The 26,137-nt window shown below is 35.4% G+C and overlaps 1 long non-coding RNA gene across 1 annotated transcript in view; it reads left to right on the top strand.

Annotated features, from left to right (window-relative positions):
* Positions 1–26,137, top strand: part of LOC147610448 (uncharacterized) — a 174,845-nt gene that overhangs the window by 127,538 nt on the left and 21,170 nt on the right. The window lies entirely within an intron of this gene.

The raw sequence follows: 26,137 nt of genomic DNA, 5'->3' as shown, positions 1-26,137 counted from the left end.
ATCATCAACATGGGATTTGCCTTCAAAGCCAAGAAGGATGTTGGTTGAATTAATGTAGTGATGAATGACCTTTTGCTTGCAACAATCATGGTGGAGATAAGCAATGTCCTTTATTATGCCCACTGCATCTTGAACTTGTCCTCCCATGAAACCTTCTTAGTTTTAGCTATAGTGAAAGCTTCTTAGCTAGCTATCCCATGTAGCCTATCCCATAAGATGGAGAACCATAACACACAAATTGATAATGGAGAACCATAACACACAAATTGATAATGGAGAACCAATAGATCTCCAAATGATAAGGAAAGGGTATGAACAAGTCAAAAAAGGTAGTGATTGATCAAATCTGGGAATACTCATGTACTCTGTAGGAAGTAGGAATGCTTGTTGATTGTTGCACCCTATCCATGCTGATAAGAATGCCTATTAATTGCTCCACCCCATCATCTATGCTCATTGCTGGTCCAAGGAACACCTGTAAAATAAGGAATACATAGCAATTACTATTGTGACACCTCCACTAACACAACATTTACTATGTTGAACCTAACTACATATATGGCTTACACAACACATTTACTATGTTGAACCTAACTACATATATATGGCTCACACAACACATTTACTATGTTGAACCTAACTACATATATATGGCTCACATAACACCAAATCTCTTTCTTTTCCTCATGGATGATGTTATTAGTCTCCACAAGATCACCAAATCTGTACTAAATGAATGTGCATGAACTCAAGAATCGTCTTTTAGTCTTATCTCTCTTATTAATATCAAGCATGTTTAATTATTTATCACATGGTATCAATTTTCACCATCCCTCAAGGCTTAACGACCTCTTTGATCTTGGAATTTTCCTTGTTCCATTGATCCTAGAAACCTATAAACTTATTTGTAGATCCCAGCAAATCATTTCCTCTCTTCAATGTCACTTGCAAACACCTCTCTCCAACGACATTGTCTTATAGGTGCCAATCATCATCATCAATAGTTTCTTTGAAGGAGTCATCACAATAATTGATAGAAGAAGCCCCTCATTTTGGACATTCATCACATCAAAGATAAAAGCATAGATTGTCATCACACAAAAAAAGGAGGCGTAAGAGAAAAAATGCCTTTGGTAAATTATTGAGAACGCAAGACCATGCAAGCCAACTACATGGCTAATGTGAATGAAGAAGGGGAGGAAGAAAACAATGAATCCAATTCCAACTAGGATGAATATGAACAACAACCTCACACTCAAGAGGAAAATTCTGTTCACCTACTATTTAAATTATTTTAAATTCTTGAGTAATAAATAATATTTAAAGAAAATGTTAACTTTGTCATACATGAAGCTATGATTAAAGGTTATTCCTTGGAGGGCATAGTCCACAACCAATTGTGTAGGTGCAAAGACCCCTTGAAGGAGTGCAAAATCCAAAACATAAAGTTGCAAACCATGGCCAAAAACAATAATAATAACAACATTTTTAATTTAAAAAACTACTCTTTCCTTCAGAGAAGGGGGAGTGTGAACGTAACATTAAATGAATTAATTAAATTAATTATAATTGAATAACTTAAAGGATGCAATCTGATGATGGGTATACCCTAGAGGCATTGCCTGTATATAATCGTTCTATTGAATCAATCAATAATACAATTATATTTTTCTCTCTAACCCTGTGCATGAACTCATGAGTCATCTTTCTGTTTTTTTTAATTATAATTAAGCATGTTTAATTATGTATCACAGTAGGTGCCACCATTGGGTTTATTACTAAATCAATGAATCAATAGGAAATACTCCTTTGTGCAAATCTTCCTACTATAAAGAAAAATATTGATTTTGTTGTTGTAAAAATAGCGACATTGATTTTTATGCATTATAATTAGTTATTTTATTGGAAACAAAAAAGTGCATATACACATTTAAACACAATTATCTTGCAACTTAGTGTTCTTGTCTATTACCTTCTTTCAATTGCTAACATGTGGATATTTATATGTTTATTTCTCTTCACATGATTTTTTCCACATTTTTTCATGATAATTACACACGTTGGTTTAATGAAAGAGAACCCTTTAATACAAAATTAAACTTGGTAACAAAATTGAATATATGCATGATATCCTTCATGAGTGCTCTCCTTTAACCAAGGAAACCTCCTGTGATGCACCATAGTAAATGGGTTACCCAACTTTAGAATGATATCCTCAAACTATAACAACAATCAAGAGATGAAGGAGTGACTCCGAGTGGTTAAACACCATCTCAATGCAATGGAATCCCCCAATTACAAGCATATGCATAAGTTATCCTAGCCAAAGCAAAAGATGTTAGCGATAACAACAATGGAAGCATGGAATCCCTCAAAAGCATTAGTGAAAACTCATGTCCATGAAATCTTATAATAAGGAGTGCTCATAGAAGCCATTTCCTTCAAGCTCTAAATTGAGGGCCTACTAGGAAAATGGTGATAGGGTTGCATCTTTTCAATTACCCAAGCCACATCAGCTGAGGGGGTCATCTTTAATAGCATCATCCTCATAATTTTGGCTTGTAGCTATGGCAATATCTCAAACTAGCTTCACTCAACTCACAGCTTCATCAATTCCCTCCCCCTCAATCCCTCTCTAGTAGAAATACCAACAAACTCTAGACCATGCCCTGTAGCTATCCCCTTAAGACCTAGACATTGTTTAAAAAAGTATATAGTAATTGATAATTTTTTCTTTCAATGGTTTTCCTTCTTTTTTTTAATATATCCCTCAAAGGAACACACTAGTAAAAAAACACAAATGGAAGTAGGATATCATCCAAGCTCTCTCATTAACAGATTCAGCTGTCTTTAAAGCAATCTTTTACTAAAACCATGGTATTACTGACCTTTTTCATAGATTCAGCTATGTTTAAAACAGACTTTCAATGAAACCATAGTATTACTGAACATAATCCTCCAAAATATCCGGATCATTGTTTTACAAAAATATCATCCGGACTCTCTATTGAAAACCAGCTAGTCAACCAACGAGATCCAATATCCAAAATTCAGCTCACATAAATAGTTCCTTTCCAATCCATCCATATCTTCCTTGACATATGCATGGGTGTCCTAGCAACCCCGCAAGCCCATGCATCATTTGGTCATAACCCTCTAGGATCCTACTTAGGTGTCCTAGCACTTCACTCAGGGACTGCTTCGTCTCGGTCCTCGCCCATCGTACCGGAAGCGCACCATTTTGACCATACTCAGGCTGGTCAAGAACTTGGCAGGCTTTGCCCGCAAAAGCGACGTCCTTCGGCAACTCCCCGCTAGCTGTCGCAAACGAATCTCTCCTTAGTTAAACATAAGCCAAATGCTTCCTCCAGCATTCTGGCGTAAAACAATCCTTTTCAAAAACGAAGTTTCTAACGTAAGAATTTTTCCGTTTTGAGTTTGATTCCACAAAAAAAAAACCCTTTTTCTTAAAAACCCGACTTTCTTAATGAAAATCATGAATCTCTTATCAGGGTAATCCACCCATCAATTTCAATGAATTTCCAGCTCATTTCTCGATGATATCGGACTAGGGAATTTCTCCTAAATCAGGCCGGTCGTCTATTCTTTGAATCAAAGATTTGGAATTGGCCACGAGATTTTGCTTGATTCGAGAGATGGGCAAGTAATTTACTGGCCCACCATTCTCATGGTCATAGTCTAACCAAAATTTATTCAGTTTACTTCTAACTTTGATTCCTAAGGATTTTCTTCACATAATTTAACGGTGACTTCCAACCATAAGGAAAAATCCAATTTTATAAAAAATCATTCTATTTAACCACAATAGATTTAAAAATAGTTCTATTTGAGAATAATGTAATTTTATAAAAATAACTATTTTTTCAAATAATCCAATTATGAATATGCATCTTTTTACTAATTAATTCACATAGAATTATCTTGAAATATTCTTTCCATCAATTTTTTCTTCAACATTTAGAATACCATAATTTCCTACGTGAAATTATGGTGAAAACTCTTTTTTTAACATCAAAATTAATTTAGATATTTTTTTACTTAAATACAATCAAAATTCCTCTTTTAAATAAATAAAAATATCCATAATTTGAAATATGCTAAAATTTTCTCTTTTAACATTTAAATGTTTGTATCTCAAATATCATGGAAATTTCTCTTTTTGCATCTAAATTCTATGCATGAAAATAAATTTATCAAAAATTTCTTTTTTCTCTTAATTAAATAATTATGCATAAATACTAAAAAGTATTTTCCATAAATATGATGAAAATCATTCTTTTAGCATAAAATATCTAAACCTAGAATATGATAGGAATTTCTCTTTTAAAACTATTAAAAATATGCATAAAAATAAGATTTCTTTTCTGAAAAAATTACCATAGCTTCGATGCAAATTACTGGGAATATTCAATTTTTGAATTAAATTGAAAACTTGTAATGAAAATATGATAAAAACTTCTCTTTTAAACTAAAATTAGATTTATGCATACATAGCATAATTATCACCATAATTATAAGCATAATTATGATTAATTCTCTATATTAACTAAAATAATCATTCCTCATTTCTTAAAATTTTAGCATAACCTCCTTTCAATTTACGATGAATTTATATGATTTTTCCATACCATAAACAGGATTAAGAGAATTAATCTTTTTTTTATTGATTAAAAATCATGAAAATAACTAATCTCTTTCTCTAGCTTGTCAAGCCTAGAGTAGGGTTAGGATAAAGAGATTATGAGTACGATTTATCCTTCTACCAAGGATTTAGCGATAGGAATGACTAATCTTTTCAAGAGATAGGTTGCCCATTTGATTCCAGTAAAAGAAACCTACACTGCAGTGATGTTGCCAGAGTTTTCCTCAAGGAGATCTTCAGATTGCATGGCTTACCCAAAAGGATAATAAGTGATAGAGATCCTAAGTTCACATCGAGATTCTGGACTGCACTCTTCGAAGCAGTAGAATTTTTATTGGATCACCCTGAGATAAATGGCCAGACTGAAAGAGTGAATCAGGTAATAGAAGATATCCTTCAGTCATGCTATGGCAGGGATCCCAAGAAGTGGTTAAGCTATTTGCACCTGGTTGAGTTTGCTTACAATGCTTCTTATCACCGAAGTATTAGGATGAGCCCTTTCAAATCTCTGTAAATAACGGATAAGATTTCCTTACACCATTAACTTGGTCCGACCCATTGATCAGTCGAGATGTCCAGAGAGATGCTTGATAACATGGATCAGCAAATGGAATCAATCCGTAAAGATATTAAGGCTACCCACCAGGATAGGCAAAAGCAGTATGCTAATAAAAAGAGATTAGAGAGAGTGTCCAAAGAATCACATATAGTCTTTATTCGAGTACGACCCAAAAGAAGTTCCTTATCTTTAGGGAAGTACAAGAAGCTCTCTCCCAGATACTGTGGACCGTATGTTGTTATAAAGAAAATAGGAGATTTAACTTATAAAATTCTTCTACCTCCCCATCTCAAGGTACATAATGTATTCCATGTCAGTTTGCTTAAGAACTATCCGCCAGGTCATGTGCTTGATGATGAACAATTGATTTCTTTGACTCAAGACCAGATGGTACTCCAACCTAAAGAAATCCTTGACGTTCGAGAGAAGATTCTCAGGACCAGAGTCCTCAGAGAATTTTTGGTCAAGTGGAAGTTCTTTCCTTTAGAGAACGCCACTTGGGAGAAAGAAGAAGAGTTGGTAAAAGATTACCCCTACTTTGTGAGATGAGGACATCTCGCGTTTTCCAAGTGGGAGAGGATGTAAGATTCCTCCTCAGCCCTGAATGGTGTATAAGCTTTTACCTCAATCCTCTGTAACCATCCCCTATTTGAGAATGCAAGAAAAATATTATTTTCCCTTAGCCTAGAGAGAGAAAATATTTTAGAGAGAGGTAATTTAGAATTGAGATATTTTGGTATATAAAATTTCTCCTAACTTCTAAGATGAATTTCCCTAAAACAGAAGCTAAAAATAAACTTTCCAATGTGCATTAGGAATTAATTAAATATGTGTATTAAAGACCTTAGCCTAAGGGTCCACATTTTGGATTAAGGTCCAAATAAGGTTCCAGAGGGCCAATAAAATTAATCCAAGTGTTGGGATGAGATAAATACAAAGAATAAAAGAAAATACCCCAAAAATGAGTAAATGCTCACATAAGAGATATTTAGGTGAAATGATGCATTTTTGACACCTCAACAAGGTGGGAAACCCACTTGAGGTAGATGCCTTTTTCTTCATCATTGTTTGGGTTTTTTAATTCAATTTAATCAAGATATTTCATCATAGCTCTCTCCTCGGTGCAAATTGGATCAAAAAGGGAGCTAAACTGATCCCAATCTTGTCCAAATTGGGTTAAACTGAAGGTGGAAGGCTCTTGAACCCATTTGGGCTTGGTTAGTAGCCTCCCTCACCTATAAATAGACCCTCATTCCTTTGTATTTTCATATTGGAGCATTACCATGCCAATATTTTCTCTAAATTAGCTTATTTCTATTATCTGTCTAATTTCCCTCTTCTCTTGAGAGCTTTGGAGCTTCTCTCTCCTCCAACCTCTCTTGGAGATTACTCTCGCTCTCTCTCTCTCTCTTGGTGGCCAAGGGGCTTCTCTTCTAGTCAAAGAAACAAGCCCAACTCAAAGATAAACCTAATTTAATACTTTATTTTCAATTCTCTCAATGATTTTCTTCTTCTCAACCCCTCTAAAGCTTGAGAAGCTTTCAAAGTAATGGTTTTTCTTCAAATCAAGCTTTCCCAAAGATTCATAATGTCTATTTAGATTAATGTTAATTTTTATGCTTAATCTTAATGTTTTTCTTTAATATGTCAACTACCACAAAAATGGAGTTGTAACCTGATTGCATTGAAGGTAGTCCAGTAACAAAAATCCATACTGATACATTTCCACTTCATCTGTGGAATGTCTAGGGGATGCGGCTTCCCTGGCATCTTGACTCTTTCTACCTTAACTCTCTAACACGTTAAGCATTTTCGCACATGATCAAGTACATCCTTTTTGAGTCGTGGCCCCAGAAGAAGCTTTTCTTCACAGACATATAGGTTTTTTTATAAACCCTGGATGTCCAGCTATGAGGCTATCATGGGATTCTCTCAGAATATTTCCCTTTATTCCCTCATCATTGGGAACGCATAGCCGATTATTATAATACATGCATCCTTCATCCAATTTGTACCCAACTCGACTCATTTCTTGAGGAGTTTTTCTTTCCTGGATTAGTAGGGTAGCAATAGGGGCAAAGAATTTGTCCTACATGATTCTCTCTCTTGCTTCAATGATCAATGGGTTTGACACCAATGTTATTGCAAGCAAGGAGGCTTTCCTACTGAGCGCATCTGCTACCACATTTTCTTTCCCTAGCCAATACTTAATCTCAAAGTTGAATTTCTGCAAGGTCTACATCCATCTTCTTTTACGCATGTTGAGATCCCTTTGGGTGAAGATCCACTTCAAACTTTGATGATCAAGGTGAATCTCTGTCCCAAGAGATAATGTCTCGACAACTTCAGAGCATAAACTACTAAGAGTAACTCCAAGTCATGGACATTATAATTCCTCTCATGCATTCTGAGCTTTCTGGATTCAAAGGCTACTCCATGACCTTCATGCATAAGAGCACTGCCTAGGGCAAAACCAGTGGCATCTTTAACTACCTCAAAAGGTTTAGAAAAACCTCGTAACTTAAGTACAAGGTTGGTCACTAGGGCTATTTTCAGCTTATCAAAGGCACTTTTACACATAGCAGTCCACTGAAATAGGGTACTCTTCTTGAGAAGGTTAGTTAAAGGGGATGCTATCTGATCATACCTGGCATAAAGATTCTATATGATCCAGTTAATCCTAGAAATCCTCGAAATTCTTTTACCGTCTTGGGTTCCGGCCAATCTACGACTGCTTGGATTTTTGCGAGGTCAAGAGAAATCTCATCTTTAGATACTATGAATCCCAAGTATTATACCTGGTCAGCAAAGAAAGAATACTTGCTCTTTTTTGCAAAGAGTTGGTGATTCTTTAGATACTATGAATCCCAAGAATTATACCTGGTCAGCAGAGAAAGAATACTTGCTCTTTTTTGCAAAGAGTTGCTGATTCTTTAGATACTATGAATCCCAAGTATTATACCTGGTCAGCAAAGAAAGAATACTTGCTCTTTTTTGCAAAGAGTTGGTGATTCTTTAGGATCTCCAGGACCTTGCGTACATGATCTTCATGATCTGCTGCATTCCTAGAGTATACCAAGATGTCATCAAAGAAGACAACAAATAAATCACACAGATTCAGGTGTGTTTAAAACAGACTTTCAATAAAACCATAGTATTACTGAACATAAACCTCCAAAATATCCGGATCATTGTTTTATAAAAATATCATCTGAACTCTCCGTTGAAGGCCAGCTAGTCAACCAACGAGATCCAATATCCAAAATTCAGTTCACATAAATAGTTCCTTTCGAGTCCATCTATATCTTCCTCGGCACATGCATGGGTGTCCTAGCAACCCCGCGAGCCCCTACATCACCTGGTCATAACCCTCTACTAGGATCCTACTTAGGTGTCCTAGCACTTCACTCAGGGACCGCTTCGTCGGTCCTTGCCCATCGTACCGGAAGTACACCATTTTAACCATATCGAGGCTAGTCAAGACCTCGGCAAGCTTTGGCGCGAGCGACGTCCTTTGACGACTCCCCTCCACCTGTTGTTGCAACAACAAATCTCTCCTTAGTTAAACATAAGCCAAATGCTTCCTCCAGCATTCTAGCGTAAAAGAGTCCTTTTCAAAAACAAAATTTCTATGCAAGTAAGAATTTTCCCGTTTTGAGTTTGATTCCACAAAAAACCCTTTTTCTTCAAAACCCAACTGTTTTAATGAAAATCTTGAATCTCTTATCAGGGTAATCCACCCATTAATTTCAATGAATTTCTAGCTCATTTCTCGATGATATCGGTCTAGGAAATTTTTCCTAAATCAGCCGGTTGTCTATTCTTCGAATAGAAGATTTGGAATTAGCCACGAGATTTTGCTTGATTCGGATTCGAGAGATGGGCAAGTAATTTATTGGCCCACCATTCTCATGGTCATAGTCTAACCAAAATTTATTTGGTTTACTTCTAACTTTGATTCCTAAAGATTTTCTTCACATAATTTAACGGTGACTTCCCAACTACAAAGAAAAAACCAATTTTATAAAAATTTATTCTATTTGACCACAATAGATTTAAAAATAGTTCTATTTAAGAATAATGTAATTTTATAAAAATAACACTTTTTTCAAATAATCCAATTATGAATATGCATCTTTTTACTAATTAATCCGCATAGAATTAACTTAAAATATTCTTTCCATCAATTTGTTCTTCAACATTTAGAATACCATAATTTCCTACGTGAAATTATGGTGAAAACTCTTCTTTTAACATCAAAAAATTAATTTAGATATTTTTCTACTTATATACAATCAAAATTCCTCTTTTAAATAAATAAAAATATCCATAATTTGGAATATGCCAAAAATATCTCTTTTAACATTTAAATGTTCGTATCTCAAATATCATGGAAATTCCTCTTTTTGCATCTGAATTCTATGCATGAAAATAAATTTATCAAAATTTTCTCTTTTCTCTTAATTAAATAATTATGCATAAATACTAAAAAGTATTTTCCATAAATATGATGAAAATAATTCTTTTAGCATAAAATATCTAAACCTAGAATATGATAGGAATTCCTCTTTTAGCATTATTAAAAATATGCATAAAACTAAGATATTATTTTTTCTAAAAATTTACCACCCATAGCTTCACTACAACTACTGGGAATATTTAATTTTCTAATTAAACTGAAAACTTGTAATTAAAATATGATAAAAACTTCTCTTTTAAACTAAAATTAGATTTATGCATACATAGCATAATTACCACCATAATAATTATGATTAATTCTCTAGATTAACTAAAATAATCATTCCTCATTTCTTAAAATTTTAACATAGCCTCCTTTCAATTTAGGATGAATTTATATGATTTTTCCATACCACAAACAAGATTAAAATAATTAATCTTTCTTTTTCCTAGATTAAAAATCATGAAAATAACTAATCTCTTTCTCTAGCTTGTCAAGCATAGAGTTTGGCTTAGGATAAAGAGATTATGAATAAGAATCATCCTTCTACCAAGGATTTAGCCATACAAATGACTAATCTTTTCAAGAGAGATTTTATTAAAGAAAAACATTAAGATTAAGCATAAAAATTAACATTAATCTAAATACACATTATGAATCTTTGGGAAATCTTGATTTGAAGAAACACCATTACTTTGAAAGCTTCTTGAGCTTTAGAGGGGTTGAGAAGAAGAAAATTATTGAGAGAATTGGAAATAAACTATTAAATTAGGTTTACCTTTAATTTGGGCTTGTTTCTTTGACTAGAAGAGAAGCCCCCAAGCAAGTCCTTGGCCACCAAGAGAGAGAGAGAGTAATCTCCAAGAGAGGTTGGAGGAGAGAGAAGCTCCAAAGCTCTCAAGAGAAGAGGGAAATCAGAGAGATAATAGAAATAAGCTAATTTAGAGAAAATACTGGCATGGTAATGCTCCAATATGAAAATACGAAGGAATTAGGGTCTATTTATAGGTGAGAGAGGCTACTAACCAAGCCCAACTGGGTTCTACAGCCTTCTAGCTGTAGTTTGACCCAATTTGGACAAGATTTGGATCAGTTTAGCTCCCTTTTTTAATCCAATTTAGCTCCCTTTTTTATCTAGTTTGCACCAGGAGAGAGGAGAGATGAAATATCTTAATTAAATTGAATTAAAAAAGATTTGGATCAGTTTAGCTCCCTTTTTTATCTAGTTTGCACCAAGAGAGAGAAGAGATGAAATATCTTGATTGAATTAAAAATGATTTGGATCAGTTTAGCTCCCTTTTTTATCCAGTTTGCACCAAGAGAGAGGAGAGATGAAATATCTTGATTAAATTGAATTAAAAAACCCAAACAATGATGAAGAAAAAGGCACGTACCTCAAGTGGATTTCCCACCTTACTAAGGTTTAAAAAATGCATCATTTAACCTAAATATCTCATTTTTTACTAATATGCCTTAATTTTTAACTAATAAACCTTGTACTCAGTCAAATCTTCATCTTATGTGAGCATTTACTCATTTATGGGGTATTTTCTTTTATTCTTTGTATTTATCTCATCCCAACACTTGGATTAATTTTATCGGCCCTCCGAAACCTTATTTGGACCTTAATCCAAAAATTTCTAAAAATGTGGACCCTTAGGCAAAGGCCTTTAATACACATATTTAATTAATTCCTAATGTACATTGGAAAGTTTATTTTGAACTTATGTTTCAAGGGAATTCATCTTAGAAGTTAGGAGAAATTTCATATCCAAAAATGTCCTAACAAGAGCTCAAGCTCAATTAAGAGACAAGGGGAAGAACCGAGCGGATGCGACTGTTTCCAGAATTAGCCGTAGGGAGAAGAGTGAAAAAGTGGGTAAGGGTGACACAAGGGTCACAATCCTAGATGGATCCGAAGAAGATACAATCGACACCAGATCCACCCAATCAAGGGAAGAGGGGGATCAAAGGATCAATCACAAGGGGTCAGACCAAGAAGAGCAAAGGGAGCAACCAACAACTCCTAAAAGGGTCGGCAAATATCCCAATGCCGACGAGGAAACAAGAAAGCTCGAAGACGCCAAGGCCTTAGTCGAAGAGTGCCAACGACTTCATGAGGCCAAGCTAAGGGCCAATTGGGTTAGGGATACAATTTATCCACCACGAAATGAGCCAACGAGAGGGAAAGGTGATTGGACGTGCCTACCCCAATTCCAAAAGAAACAGAAGAGGGGTCCCAAGGAAACACACTCTCTAGAATGTTTGAGGAAAATGTGTTGGGAAAGTCCATCCATTCCTTCCCTACGAAGGAATACGAGGCACATACATGGGGAGAACCCTCTATCTCCAAAGAACTAGAGACATAGGAAGTCTCGGGATGTGTTGTCCACACATGTGCAAATGCCATTAGGGTAGCTGTTACGCAATTCACCAACCCTATGGACAAACATAAAAGAATGGGTGGAAGGCAGATCCTATAGATGAGAATCTGCCGCCTCTGTGGCTGAAAGAATCTTGAGGAAAACCCGAGTCATTAAGATACCAGTTAATCAACTGGGAAGTTACTACGAAAGCAACGACACAAATGCTACAATCCCGATTCATCATAATGGGTACCAGGCACTGGCTATCTTGGATGGTGGGGCAGGGGTTAGCATCATCACAAAACGTTGCTAGGAAAACTGGGGGAAACCTAATCTAAAAAAATCGGATCTAATCGTTAAAATGGCTGACGGAACATCTTCGAGGCCCATTGGACTTCTAGAGAATGTGAAATTCAAACTCTTTACGTTTTGCTACCATCATACATTTGTGGTCATGGACTTCCTGCACTAACCTGATTCATATGACATAATATTGGGAAGACCCTTCATGAGGGAATCCAAATTGGTGCATGATTGGGCCTTAGATCACGTGTATCTACGTAGGGATTCACAAATTTTAAAGATTGATCTGAGAACATGGAAAGCACACCCCATGGAAGGGTAATTTTTTGGTAACAATTCGGTCAATGGAACGGACCATCTCTGTACAAATATGCCAGCCCTTGGTGGGAGATCCCAAGGATGAAAAGGAAATGGAAAACCCACAGATGCCCATTGGCTAACCCACCTTGAGGCCACTAAGGTACACGATGAGATCTCCAAGGATTGGGGTGAGGAGTTGAGTAAGATATCACTAGAGGGAAGACACAAGGAGAAAGTCACCCTTCAAGAGTTAGAAACACCCAAGCTTACAAAAGCTGGGCACCGAAAACACAATAAAGACTTGGCACAAGTAGAACGTGAGGCTAGAAAGATCATGGCTAAAACCAAAAGTGAAAATGATGACAAACCAGACTTGCTCTCAGTACCCGACCACTTCAAAACCTGTATTGTTGTGGCGAATGGAAAGTTGTCCAACTGACGACAACAAGGGTCAAGGAGGATGGGCTGTCCACATCATACGATGGCCCGACAGAAGTCAAGGAAGTGGATATTGCAGAACCAGGGAAGGAAGCCTGACCCATATACAGGACTTGACTTCAACTGAAGAGGATGAGCTTGTCACTCTCCTTAAGGAATTTAAGGACTATTTCGCCTGGAATTACAAAGAGATGAAGGGGCTACCACTTGAGACAGTACAATATATGATTCCAATCATGGAGTCCTTTTTTCTTAGCACAAGGTTCCTAATATTGAATTATTACCTTATTGAAATTAGGTGATATTGCATCTATCTCAATTTCTGATTGGGCAACACCAAGCCATATAGGATAAATTGGATCAGATGGCCTCACCAAGACAAAGTTTCTTTTCTTAACATCTATCATTGGTCTAAAATGTTCCCTTTCCTTAACACTTAAAGGACCACAATAGTGATTGTTCCATCCCTCATAGCCTATGAACTCATTCTTGTGCCTATCGTAGAGTTATCCACATGATCTGGCAATTGTGTCTTTGGCCAAAAATCTAAGTACACACTTGTCTCTAATAAAATTGGATGCTCAAGTCCCTCTAGGAAATTTTTCTAGTAATCTATGACTGGTCTAATATAGGTTTCATATGATGTTGTTTCACCCCTTCTATCTGCACACTTCTCCCAAAACCTAATGTAGTCCTTTATACTACCTGCCATTACTTGCAAGTGATCCCTTACAAATTTAGCCATTGGTAGCATGTCTGGAAAACCTTTTAGAAGAAGTGGCTATCGAATCTTTCTTTCACAACTCAATGCCTCCGTCTCTAGGCATCCAGTCAGGTGAATTGGGATGCACTTTGTATTGCATCATCGGTTTTTCTTCAAGCATAAAGAAACAAAATTGCAATGGTTTAGAATGACCCACAAGCATATCCTACCCATCATTAAGATAACCCAACGAAACTCTTGAAGTTGGGGATCCTTTTGAGAAGAAATGGTGCTAGTTCGGATTCAGAAGAGCATCTTCATGTATCCACATTAGATGTGGAAACATGAATGTTTGACCCACTCTCAATTTCTCAGATAACCTACTAAACATTGCATCAATGTCCTAAGACTCCATGACTCCATGGGTTGAGGAGATTTCCAAAACTCCATGGATTGATAAGATACCCAAGACTCCATGACTTAATTGGACCCTTATGGCCAAACACTCATATGCCTCATCCCATAGTGGCCTTTATGGCCAAATACTCATGGGTGGTTGCAGGATCATGGTGCCCAGTTTTGTCCACTCAAGCACCCTGTAAACAATAAAAAAATAGGCATTTGTTTACCTTTAGAATTGGCTAATCTCTCCTAACTAATGAAGGAATTTTCTTTCAAGTTATTATGTTGGATCATCACATGTAAATTTAGGAATATAGTTATATAATCCTCATTTCCTTAGGTACAAAGTCAATGTATACACCTTGTTCCAAATTTGGACTGATTCCATAAAATGCTAATATCTTTTACATATAAAATCATATGAGATTCCCATGTTAGACCTTAGATATTCACATAATATACAGCTTAACTTGATTTTTTGAGAAATTTTTAAGCTATTTGTCTATTTTCTTTACATATTTCAAGGTTTTTAAAGTGTTATAATATGTGCCACATTTTGTACCCACAATAACTACCACTTAAAATGCTCAATCTTGTAGATAGTGAGACATTAGTAGAATGTGGTGGTTAGTCAAAATTGCAAATTCAATGGTTAGATTTTTAATCCATCTCTTTTCCAAAAGTCTTCCAAGCTATCAGAAGGCCTGCAAATATTAATAATCTAATTAGTAAAATTATATTTTTAATGTAATTCATCTAAAACCTATAGGGACTAGTGTACTTGTAATGGTGCATCTATGGGAAAACAATTTGGATCACTTTAAGTATGGAAAGATCATTTGCTTATCATTTCATCATATTTTTAATTAATTTTGATTAATTAGAGTAATTTATATTAGTTTAAGTTATATTGGGCGAATTTGAGTGCATGTTTGTTTTTTATTAGCTACTTCATCTCATTTGAAGTACCTTGCCTCCCTAAAATTTCTCTCCAAGCATTGTCCCAATCCAGCATAAACTGGATAAAATTGGACACCCTAATCTTACCATAACCCTCATATGCCTCATTCCGTAGTGCAGAAGTAAGTGAAGGATAACTTTATAGTCAAATTGAAGGAGAGCAATCAATTTGTTTAATTGTCTTCTATGTAACCCCATAGTTATTTCCTAAATCAAGTGAGATTCACTTTATTTATGAAAAATGGAAGTAATGTAAGCAATAAATTTTTGGGGTTGGAACATTGACACTCAAAAGGGATGTATATTGTGTTGATTTTATTCTAGAACCAAAGTATCACGTATTATTGTTATGGTTGATATATTTCTATTGTGTGGTACTAATTTTTTTCATTATATGAGACAATTTCAAAGATATGAATGGTTTTCACTGTTAAAAAGGGCTCATATGTATAAGTCACTTTCTATACACAAACATAAGAAAAAAATTATAATGGTGTGACATGCATGGAACAAAATGATTTTAAGATATTTGAATTGTGTGACATGTAGATCCACTTAAAATCAAGTAATATCATATGTATAGAGAAACTAACAAATAAATAAGTCATCATTTAGAATCCAGATAACCCCATTAAAGCAAATTACCCAAAATTTTAAGTGAAGACCGATATTTTTCATGTAAGTGGAATGAATTTTCTTTCATATCTCAAGAAACTTTGACCAAAAAGCAATGAATGGTAGAGTAAGGTTCCATAGCCTAAGTAGACCAGCCTACATAAACCCTATGGCCACACAAAACTCCTTGAACCTTGACCCTTATGTGACATGTCCAAACTTAATGGCTTAAAAAAAGTCCTAAGACCAAGAGGACATAGGCCTAAGTCCCTAGTGACCCACCAGGAGGCTCCATTGCTTGAGGAGAAATCAATACTCCATGGACTAAGGAGACCTCTATGGCTAATTAGTAACAAGCCTTTCTCATCGGTGATCCTCATGGTCACACAATCATTGGCCTTACTCATTAATAATCCCGTGGCTTGAGGAGACCACTATGGTCAAATAATCATAGGCCTATATCTCTTGTGATCCCCAATAATACAAAAGAATAATTTTGTTCAAAGAATTATAGGCCTAAGTCCATCAAGACTCCAAAATCCTCCATGGCTTAAGAAAACCCGACTAAGGACAAGGTTAATAGTTAAAAAGGAGAGATATTTAGGTGAAATGATGCATTTTTGACACCTCTGCATGGGGGAATTCCCCTCATGAAGAGGGCGCCTATTTCACATTCTTGAATGAGTTTTAAACTCTCAAATAATGAGATATTTTCATCTCTTCTCTCTCTTGTTTCAACTAGATCCAAAAAGTGAGCAAAACTGACCTAAAAATGGTTAAAATTTGACCAAACTGATCTGGAAAATTCTAGAATCAGTTTGCTTGGTTAGAGGCTCACTTTTTCCTATAAATAGAAGCCCTCCCCTTTGTTGAAACTTAATAGTGTTTTATGCACTGTTACTCTGCTCCTCCCAAGCCAAGAACTGTGAATTTATTAATAATTCACTAGTTTTTGACAATTCCCTCTTCCAAAGATTGGTGGCCACTCTTGTTACAAACAAGAGCTGAACCCTCAAACCATCAAGCCAAAGGAAAGCTCCAAGAAATTATGTAAGTAGATATTCTTGTATTTTTCTTATTGATTTTATGTTTTTCTAATGTTTATGATTGTTTGAAGTGATAAATGGATGTTATGCCTTGATCGAAAGGCTTTTCCCCTCTCTCTTCTTAGAATCAACCCTTCTTTATCCTAGTTAAGTGAAGATTGTTAGAATTAAACTTTTTATAATGTTCTCTCTTTTATAAGTGAATTTTGATTAGTATAGATTACTTTAAATCAATTAGAGTTAATTTTTAAGACAAAATTAAGTAGAAAAAATCAAAAAATGGTCAGCCATACAAAGGAGGTTATGGCAAAATTTTTAAAAATAAGAATTATCTTTTATTATGCTAAAAGAGTATTTCCTATCAATTCTATACTCTAAAAGAGTCATTTTCATGCATAGAAGATGCATATTGATTATTATTATTCTTATGCATAAAGGAATAATTTTCTTTTATTATGAAACTGTTACTTTCATCAAAATAGGTTTTTATGCATAAAGGAATAATCTTCTTTTATTATGAAAGTGTTACTTTCATCAAAATAGATTTTTATGCATAAAGGAATAATCTTCTTTTATTATGAAAGTGTTACTTTCATCAAAATAGATTTTTATGCATAAAGGAATAATCTTCTTTTATTATGAAAGTGTTACTTTCATCAGAATAGATTTTTATGCATAAAGGAATAATCTTCTTTTATTATGAAAGTGTTACTTTCATCAGAATAGATTTTTATGCATAAAGGAATAATTTTTTATTATTATGGAAGTGTTACTTTCATCAAAAATGGATTTTTAGGCATAAAAGATTATGTTTTTATTATAAAAGTGTTACTTTTATCATAATTGATTTTCATGCATAGAGGTATGCATAAAAGATTATTATTTTATTATAAAAGTGTTACTTTTATCATATTTGATTTTCATGCATAAAGGTATGCATAAAAGATTATTATTTTATTATAAAAGTGTTATTTTTATCATAATTTATTTTCATGCATAGAGATATGCATAAAAGATCATTATTTTATTATAAAAGTGTTACTTTTATCATATTTGATTTTCATGCATAGAAGTATGCATAAAAGATTTTTTTTCTAAAAGTGTTACTTTCATCATAAATGATTTTATGCATAAATTAGATGCATAAAAGAAATTCTTTTATATTAAAAGAGTGATTTTCATCATAAATGATTGTATGCATAATCATATGCATAAACGATATTTTTTATATTAAAAGAGTGATTTTCATCATAAATGATTTTATGTATAAATAGGATGCATAGGAAAAATTCTTTTATTCTAAAAGTGTAATTCCTACTAAATTGGATTTATGCATGGAAAGATGCATAAAGAAATCTATTTTTAGTTCAAAAGAGTTATTTTCGTCAATTTTGATTTTATGCATAGGAAGATGTATTAAAGATTTGATTTTCTATTCAAAAGTGTCATTCTCATTTAAAATGAATTTATGCATAGGAAGATGCATAAAAGATTGATTTTTATTTCGAAAGTGTTAGTCTCCTTACAATGGAATTTATGCATAAATAAATACGTAAAGAAATCTTATATCGAAAATAAGAATTCTCTTGTATTCTATAAATAGATATGAGGATGTGAAACGAATCAATTAGATGAAAATGAATGAGGAATAGATGGAGATGTATGTGTGTAAAAGAATAGATGTAGTTATATGTATGTGAAAGAAATGATGTAGATGTGGAATGTGGATATGGATGTATGGATGAGAATGTGAATGTGAATATGGATGTATGTGAATGTGAATGTGAATGTGAATGTGGATGTGAATGTGGATGTGTGAATGTGGATATGGATGTAGATATGGAATGTGGATGTGGATGTATGTAAATGTGAATAAGGATGTGGAATGTGGATATGGATGTCTGGATGTGAATGTGAATGTGAATGTGGATGTATGTGAATGTGAATGTGGATGTGTGAATGGGGATATGGATGTAGATATGGAATGTGAATGTGAATGTGGATGTGTGAATGTGGATATGGATGTAGATATGGAATGTGGATGTGGATGTATGTAAATGTGAATAAGGATGTGGAATGTGGATATGGATGTCTGGATGTGAATGTGAATGTGAATGTGAATGTGGATGTGTGAATGGAGATATGGATGTAGATATGGAATGTGAATGTGGATGTATGTGAATATGAATGCAGATGTGTGAATGGGGATATGGATGTCGATATGAAATGTGGATATGGATGTATGTAAATGTGAATGAGAATGTGGAATGTGGATATGGATGTATGGATGTGAATGTGAATGTGGATGTATGAATGTAGATGTAGATGTGGATGTATGAATGTGGATTTGGATGTGGATGTATGAATGTGAATGTGAAAATGGATGTATGAATGTAGATGTGAATGTGGATGTGGATGTATGAATGTGAATGTGGATGTACGAATGTGAATGTGGATGTGTGTGTGGAATAATGAATGCAAATATGAATGTAAATGGATATGAAGTCGATATGAGCAAATGGATGAGATGAGATGTCATGTGAATCAGAATGTGAATGAATAATATAAGATCTGAATGAATGAGATATAATGAAATGGATGTGAGGAGACATAATGTAAATTAAGAAAGATAAGAATGGATGTTATGTGAAGCGAATGAATCCTATGTGATGGGATAGAAAATGATGTATCTGGTCAAGAATGGATACACATATGAATTGGAATTGGATTAAATAATATGGATTAATGTGGAAAGATGAGAGTTCAATATAGAAACTGTATTTGTGACCTGTTTGTAAATGACTGTTTTATGTCAAGAATGCTGGGGAAGCATTTTGACCATCTTGTGATTAAGGTCGTGGAGACCTACGTGATAAAGTTGCAACTGCTGAGACGGAGAGTCAATGGAGGATGTCTCACGTAGCAAGGTCGGCCGAGGTCTTGACCAGCCTCGGTTCGATTTAAATGGTGAGCTTCCGGTACAGTGGATGAGGGACCAAGAAAGCAGCCTATGAGTGAAGCGCTAGGTGACCTACGAAGGATCCTAGAGGGTGCTGACCATACGGTGCTCGGGCTCTGGGTCACCGAAGATACCCACACGTGCATCGTGGAAGATATTGGAATAAGGAGTAAGAGTTGTTTTCTGAAACTGGGCATGGATCTAGTTGATTGACCTTGCTGGTCCTACGGATGAGTCCATGGCTCTTTTATATGGATCTGTTGGTTGATCTTGCTGATCTTCAACGAGGATTCCATCTTGATTTTATAAGTGATTATCTTCGGGTACTATGAGCTAGGAACTATAGAAAAGGCCCCTGTGTGAACAGGTGGTGAGCGTTCTGGTTGCCAATGATGCCATAGATACTCCGATGAAGGAATGATTGGAAATTAAGATTCAACCGGATACTTGGAAGTTTATGATCACTAACACTATGATTTCTTTAAATGATTGAATTAAATACATTTGAATCTAGGAAAAAGGCAATTTCATATTGGGTGTGTAAGTGGCGTGACTGGAGTTAAATTTGCATGAACATCCGGTTAGGGGGCCTGGGAACTCTTTTCCTTGGTACCCGGGATAAAACCTAACCAAATTCCTAATTAGATCCCATCACTACAGTGGTTGGGCGGTTGGCTAACCCATGGGATGGGATGGGGTTAGGCTGGACTGATGGATCCGTAAATCGAGACTCAATTTCTGTTTAGTTTGATAGATGAAGTAAATCCTGGACAAAAATTGTTCTATGGAAAAAGGATCAACGACTGTGCCTCTCGATGAGGAAAAAAGCATTGGTCTCTATGATCCAAGTGCAATATCCAAGTGCAATCTATCCCTTGAGTCTGACTATGGAACTTACGAGTTCGGTCAGATCAATTCAGTTAAGTAAGGCTTTTGACTACGTTAGGGAAAAGCTATCCTGGTGGAATCGCCCATGCTTTCTGGGCAAGAGAAGTTTTTCCAAGTTCGGTTTGGAAGAATCGAGGAATTAGTCACCTGTCCGGATATCCGTGGGCAAGGCCCCAAGTGTGGGACCCTACCCCACGCAAGATGTGCTACTTCCGCTGCTAGCACCCCGAATCCGTTGCACGGTGGGGACAGGGATCTCACAGTAGATCTAAAGAATCCTCTCTGTTTTGATGAAGCTGTCCGATTTTCTCACAAAAAAGAATGAAAAATGAAGAGACTTGGTCAATTAAGGTTGCAGGAAGGATAAATACAAAGGCCTATGACCAATGAAGTCATTCCTACCACTAAAGAAGAACCAAATCCTCTTCAATTAAAGGGAAGGAATGATTCCTTGAAAGAGAAATTACATGAAGTTGTTGAATCAATGAAAAATATTATGAGTTTTAACATGGTTTGTGGTGCAAGCAGAGGATGCGGAAGAGGACCAATTGGTGGTATAGGAGTAGGTTCTCAATCAAATCAAAATGGACAAGCTACATGGCAAGGAGGAAGGGGTCATGGAGTATATCCAATGAATGTACATTGCTATAACTATGGAGAATGGATACATTATAGTACCTATTGTGATAAGGGTGGTTGCAAGATCAGGGTGCCCAGTTTTGTCCACTCAGGCACCCTATAAACAGTAAAAAAACAGGCAGTTGTTTACCTTTAGTGGCTAATCTCTCCTAGTAAATGAAGGAATTTTGTTTCAAGTTCTTTTGTTAACACTATATTCATGAGTTTGGGAATTTCCCAACTCCCATTTTTTGAATACTAAAAAGGTGGGACCTAGATAACACGCCTATAAGTTTTTCAAAACCATATCATGTGACCTATTGTTGGAAAGCGCTTGGAAAATGGAATCTAGTGAGCTATAGAGCGCTCAATTTGGAGTAACGGTGTTCAAGTTATGATTAATCTAAAGATTTGACCACATGTCCCAAACTTATGGAAAATTCCTATATTCCCCAATATGGTGTTTGTTGGAACATCATATTCAAAGTTGGAAATATAGTTGCATAATTTGATTAAGCATTATATAGTCAAAAGCCCTCATTTTCTTAGATACAAAGTCAATGTATACACCCTGTCCCAAATTTGAACTGATTCCATAAAATGCTAATATCTTTTACATATAAGCTCATATGAGATTCCCACTTTGTACCTTAGATCTTCACATAATATGGAGCTTAACTTGATTTTTTAAGAAAATTTTAAGATATTTGTCTATTTTCTTTAAATATTTCAAGGTCTTTAAAGTGTTATAATATACGTCACTTTTTGTACCCACAATATCTACCACTTAAAATCCTCAATCTTGTAGATCAAAAGAGTGGGTAGATACTGAGACATTAGTAGAATGTGGTGGTTAGTAAAAATTACAAATCCAATGGTTGGATTTTTAATGATCTCTTTTTCAAAATTCTTTCAGACTATCAGAAGGCTTGCAAATATTAATAATCTAATTAGTAAAATTACAATTTTGATGTGAATTATCTAAAACCTATAGTGACTAGTGTACTTGTAATGGTGCATCTATGGAAAAATAAATTGGATCACTCTAAGTATGGAAAGATTATTTGTTTATCATTTCATCATATTTTTTATTAATTTTGATTAATTAGACTAATTTATATTAATTTAAGCTATATTGGGTTAATTTAAGGACAAGCGTATTTTTTATTACTTGCTTGATCTCATTTTAAGTACCTTGCGCCCCAAAATTTGCTCTCCAATCATTGTTCCAGTCCAGCATAAACTGGATAAAACTGGACACCCTGATCTGCAACAACCCATAAACCTCATCGCATGGGAGGAGACATGTCATGTTTACCTCAAAACTTAAATAACAGAGCATGTGATTTTGGTGTAAAAATCAAAGATGTTCCTCAACCTAGTAGCAGTGGTGGTAATACTCATGAGAAATGAAAAGGTAAAGCACTAAGTCTATTGGTGTGGAAGAGGAACTAGAAGTGATGCCCGTAGCAAAAAGAATGAGAGATTCTATCAAAGGAGAGGCTGAGCCCAGCTCAGCCTCAATAAAAGGGAAGCAAGAGGTGTCAGAACAGTCAAAGAAGAAAGCGAGAAAACCAAGAAGACGATTCAAGGTGTCAGATTTGCCTTTGGGAAAGGAACATGAAGATTGTGATCTGGTAAAAGATTTGGCACAATGAAAAGCTGATATTGCTTTTGGTCTGATAATGGGAATGTCCCCAAAGCTCAAAAGGGAAAGGAAACGAGCAATAAATCCCAATAAAAAAGCTATTCTAGAACCATTAAAGGGAGCAATGTCTATAGAAGAATTTCTTATTTACAACACTCATCAAAAGAATCTAGATTTAAGACTATGATCAGGTTGTGTAAGGCATGTTCCTTCAATCCCACATGGAGGAAACATCATTTCATTTCTCCCAATGTGCATTTAGGGTTTTCAAGGGAGAATAAGAGTCACCAAGGGTGTCAATGCTTGTGGCACACTCGTAGACATATGATATTTTCAATGTAGGGTATAGAAGATATAATTATTTTGGTAGTTATACTTGAGGAATGGATTACCTTAAGGATTGGGAGTTGTTCTTGAGGCATGGTCCACCACTTGAAGGATCAATATATTTTAATAGTTACTAAATTCAAATTTTACAAGGATCCATTTAAGGAGCTTACAATGTGTTAAATGCTTTTGATAAGATAGTGCATGACATGATAGTGCATAATTTCTAAGTAGACACTATTAACAGATTATATATTTTTTGATTTGTTTGAATGGATAGAATTTTATTATGTGTTTTGATATTTTTGGTTTTTGTAAATTACACATCCTATTCTTGGCCATATAAGCACTTACATTACAGCGAGGTTCCTGAGAGGATTTTCATGACGTAAAAGTTTGGTTTGTCATAGTGTAAAACACAAGTTGACATGGTAAACTAGGTTACTTATATATTTTATCTTTTTGACATTTTTGACGATTTCTCATGTCCTAAGTATCCAAATTGGTTCTTTGAAGAAGCATGGGAATTTTTCTTTTATACTCAATCATCTCTCGACTCTACCAAGCATGAAAACTAGTTTATTAGCAAGAAATATAAAACAAGGACAAAAGAAAGTTCAAACTCACACAATTATAAAAAACTAAGGTCTTTCTAATCCAACTCAATTGATAATGCTCGAGATCATTTGGAAAAATTTATAACATTAATCAATCAAAGATCATGTAAAAACGATTCAAGCGTAAATGTGATCAAGGAATGCAAGTGTACAATAAAAGTGATTCCAACAAACCTTGAGCACTTGCATCATGTGCATAGTACCGTTGTCCTCATGAGAGAATTTGCATCATGTGCATAGTACCACTCTCCTCATGAAAGCCTTTGTGAATTAATTTTGCTTGTGTTGCCTTATCATCTTCAACCATGCAAAGAGTTGTTATTGGCTACAATGAGTGTCATCACAACCTTCATGAATTAGTTTTGCTTGTGTTGCCTCATGATCTTGAACTAGGCAAAGAGTTGTTATTACTAGAATGAGTCATTGTTTTTTGACAATATTGGCTTCATATAAGGTTAATTTGTTCAGACCATCATGGTGGTTATGGCTTGATGATGACCTTGATAATAATCAAAAGTAGGTAGTGTAAAACTTGGTGTTGGCCTTCTCAAGCTCATTCCAAACTATCTCAACGAATCGCTTGTTAAGTTTTTTTATTACTGAGAAAAATCATGATAAATAATTGCATGATATGTGTGTAAGGTATCATTTAGTGTTAGATCTCTACACAATACCCACTATCAAGAACTCCATATCCACTCCTTTATTGAACACAACTTACTTTCTCTCCACATGGCTAAACGAGAGGAAGAAAAGGGATGAAGGGAATACAAAGATTTTTGGTTTTGAAATTTGAAACGAAGATATGATTTTTCAAGATTAGGTCCTTCTTGGGAACATGGATAGAATTTGAAGGTTGAAGTATCCTTCCAAGGGGGTCAAAATCTTCACAAGAAGGGTAAAAACACAATTACCTTTTAAAGGAAGGGAAGGGTTTTGGGAAATTTAGTTATATACCTTTCCAATCTCTTCATAAAGAAAAGCTAGTTAAAGAAAAACCCTCCAAAAGAAAAAAATAGGGGGGCCTGCTTGGGAAGATCTTTTTTGTTGTATATAGCCTACCCGAGGAGTCACATACTTGTATATAAAATACCTACCATCAAATGGGTCAATATCAGCAGCTTAATTACCCATCTCAACCCGTGACCTGTTCATAATCCTATCTATAATTACATGTTCTTGTAACCTCCGGCTTTACTTTAGCATGCTTCTCGAGGGAGGCAACGCACTCTTCCCGATCGATGTGAAACAAGAGGCACTTCTCAATGAGGTGCTGGACCTGGCGGATCAGAACAAAACACCCACGCGATTAACGATTCTAATTTAGACACTGATCAGCAAATCACTCAACAAGATTTTTAAGTTGATTAAGATAAGATCAATCAACGATTAGCAACTCAGATCAGGAATGGCACGTTCTCACCGCGTGAGCAGGCTAGCAGCTATTCAAGATTAAGTGCGTGTGGATTAAAAGGGAGTTAGCGATTCTTTAAGAGTACAATGAGAAGAAGGGAGGAAGGAGCTAAGAGCGGCTGGAGAAGAAGGGAGTACAAGGAGAAGAAGGGAGGAAGGGGCTACTCACTGTGTGAATGCAGGTGGGGGAGATGGTATCTTCGGAGAGGGGGTGAGGGAGAGAACTCTCGTGCTGCTCCCGTGGGGATGACATGCGTAAGGGGAGGGTCATATGGGGCAGCATCTCTCTGAGCGCTGGTGTGGTGGTGGTGGTGGTAAGGGAGAAGAGAGATGAACAAGGGATAGTCTTCTTTGCTATTTCTGTGCTGCAAGACCCCTCTCTCTCTCTCACACACACACGCACACAGGCGCGTGCATACAGATAAAAACAGGCTGACGAACGGAAGAACGATGATCGTATGATCGGCTGCCCTTTTATGAAATAAAATGGCCCAACCCACGTGCGTCTTGACACTGCTTCCCGACCAAACGAAACCTTTTTCTTCCCTGCATGCATGATGTCCATCCCTTCGTCGCTCGCATTAAGTGCTGCAAGGATCATCGCTCGCATTAAGTGCTGCAAGGAGATAGTGCTAATAAGACGAGTTCTTTTTTTTTCCTTCTTTTTTTCTTTTCTTTTTCTTTTTCTTCTTTTTTTTTTCTTCTTTTTTTTTTCCTTTTTTTCCTTTTCTCTTTCTTTTTTTCCTTTTTTCTCTTGGCCTTCTTTCCTTCCAATCAATCGTTTTTTTATAATCGCCTTTCTCATAATACTAGCTTGTATTCTCTAGTACACTAGTTTCTTTCAATTTGAGTG

The sequence above is a fragment of the Cibotium barometz genome, chromosome 49 (genome assembly GCF_041138505.1).
Source record: "Cibotium barometz isolate CiBa-2024 chromosome 49, ASM4113850v1, whole genome shotgun sequence".
NCBI lineage: Eukaryota > Viridiplantae > Streptophyta > Polypodiopsida > Cyatheales > Cibotiaceae > Cibotium > Cibotium barometz.
Note: the sequence above shows the minus strand (reverse complement) of the source record. Positions and strands in the feature narration are given on the sequence as shown.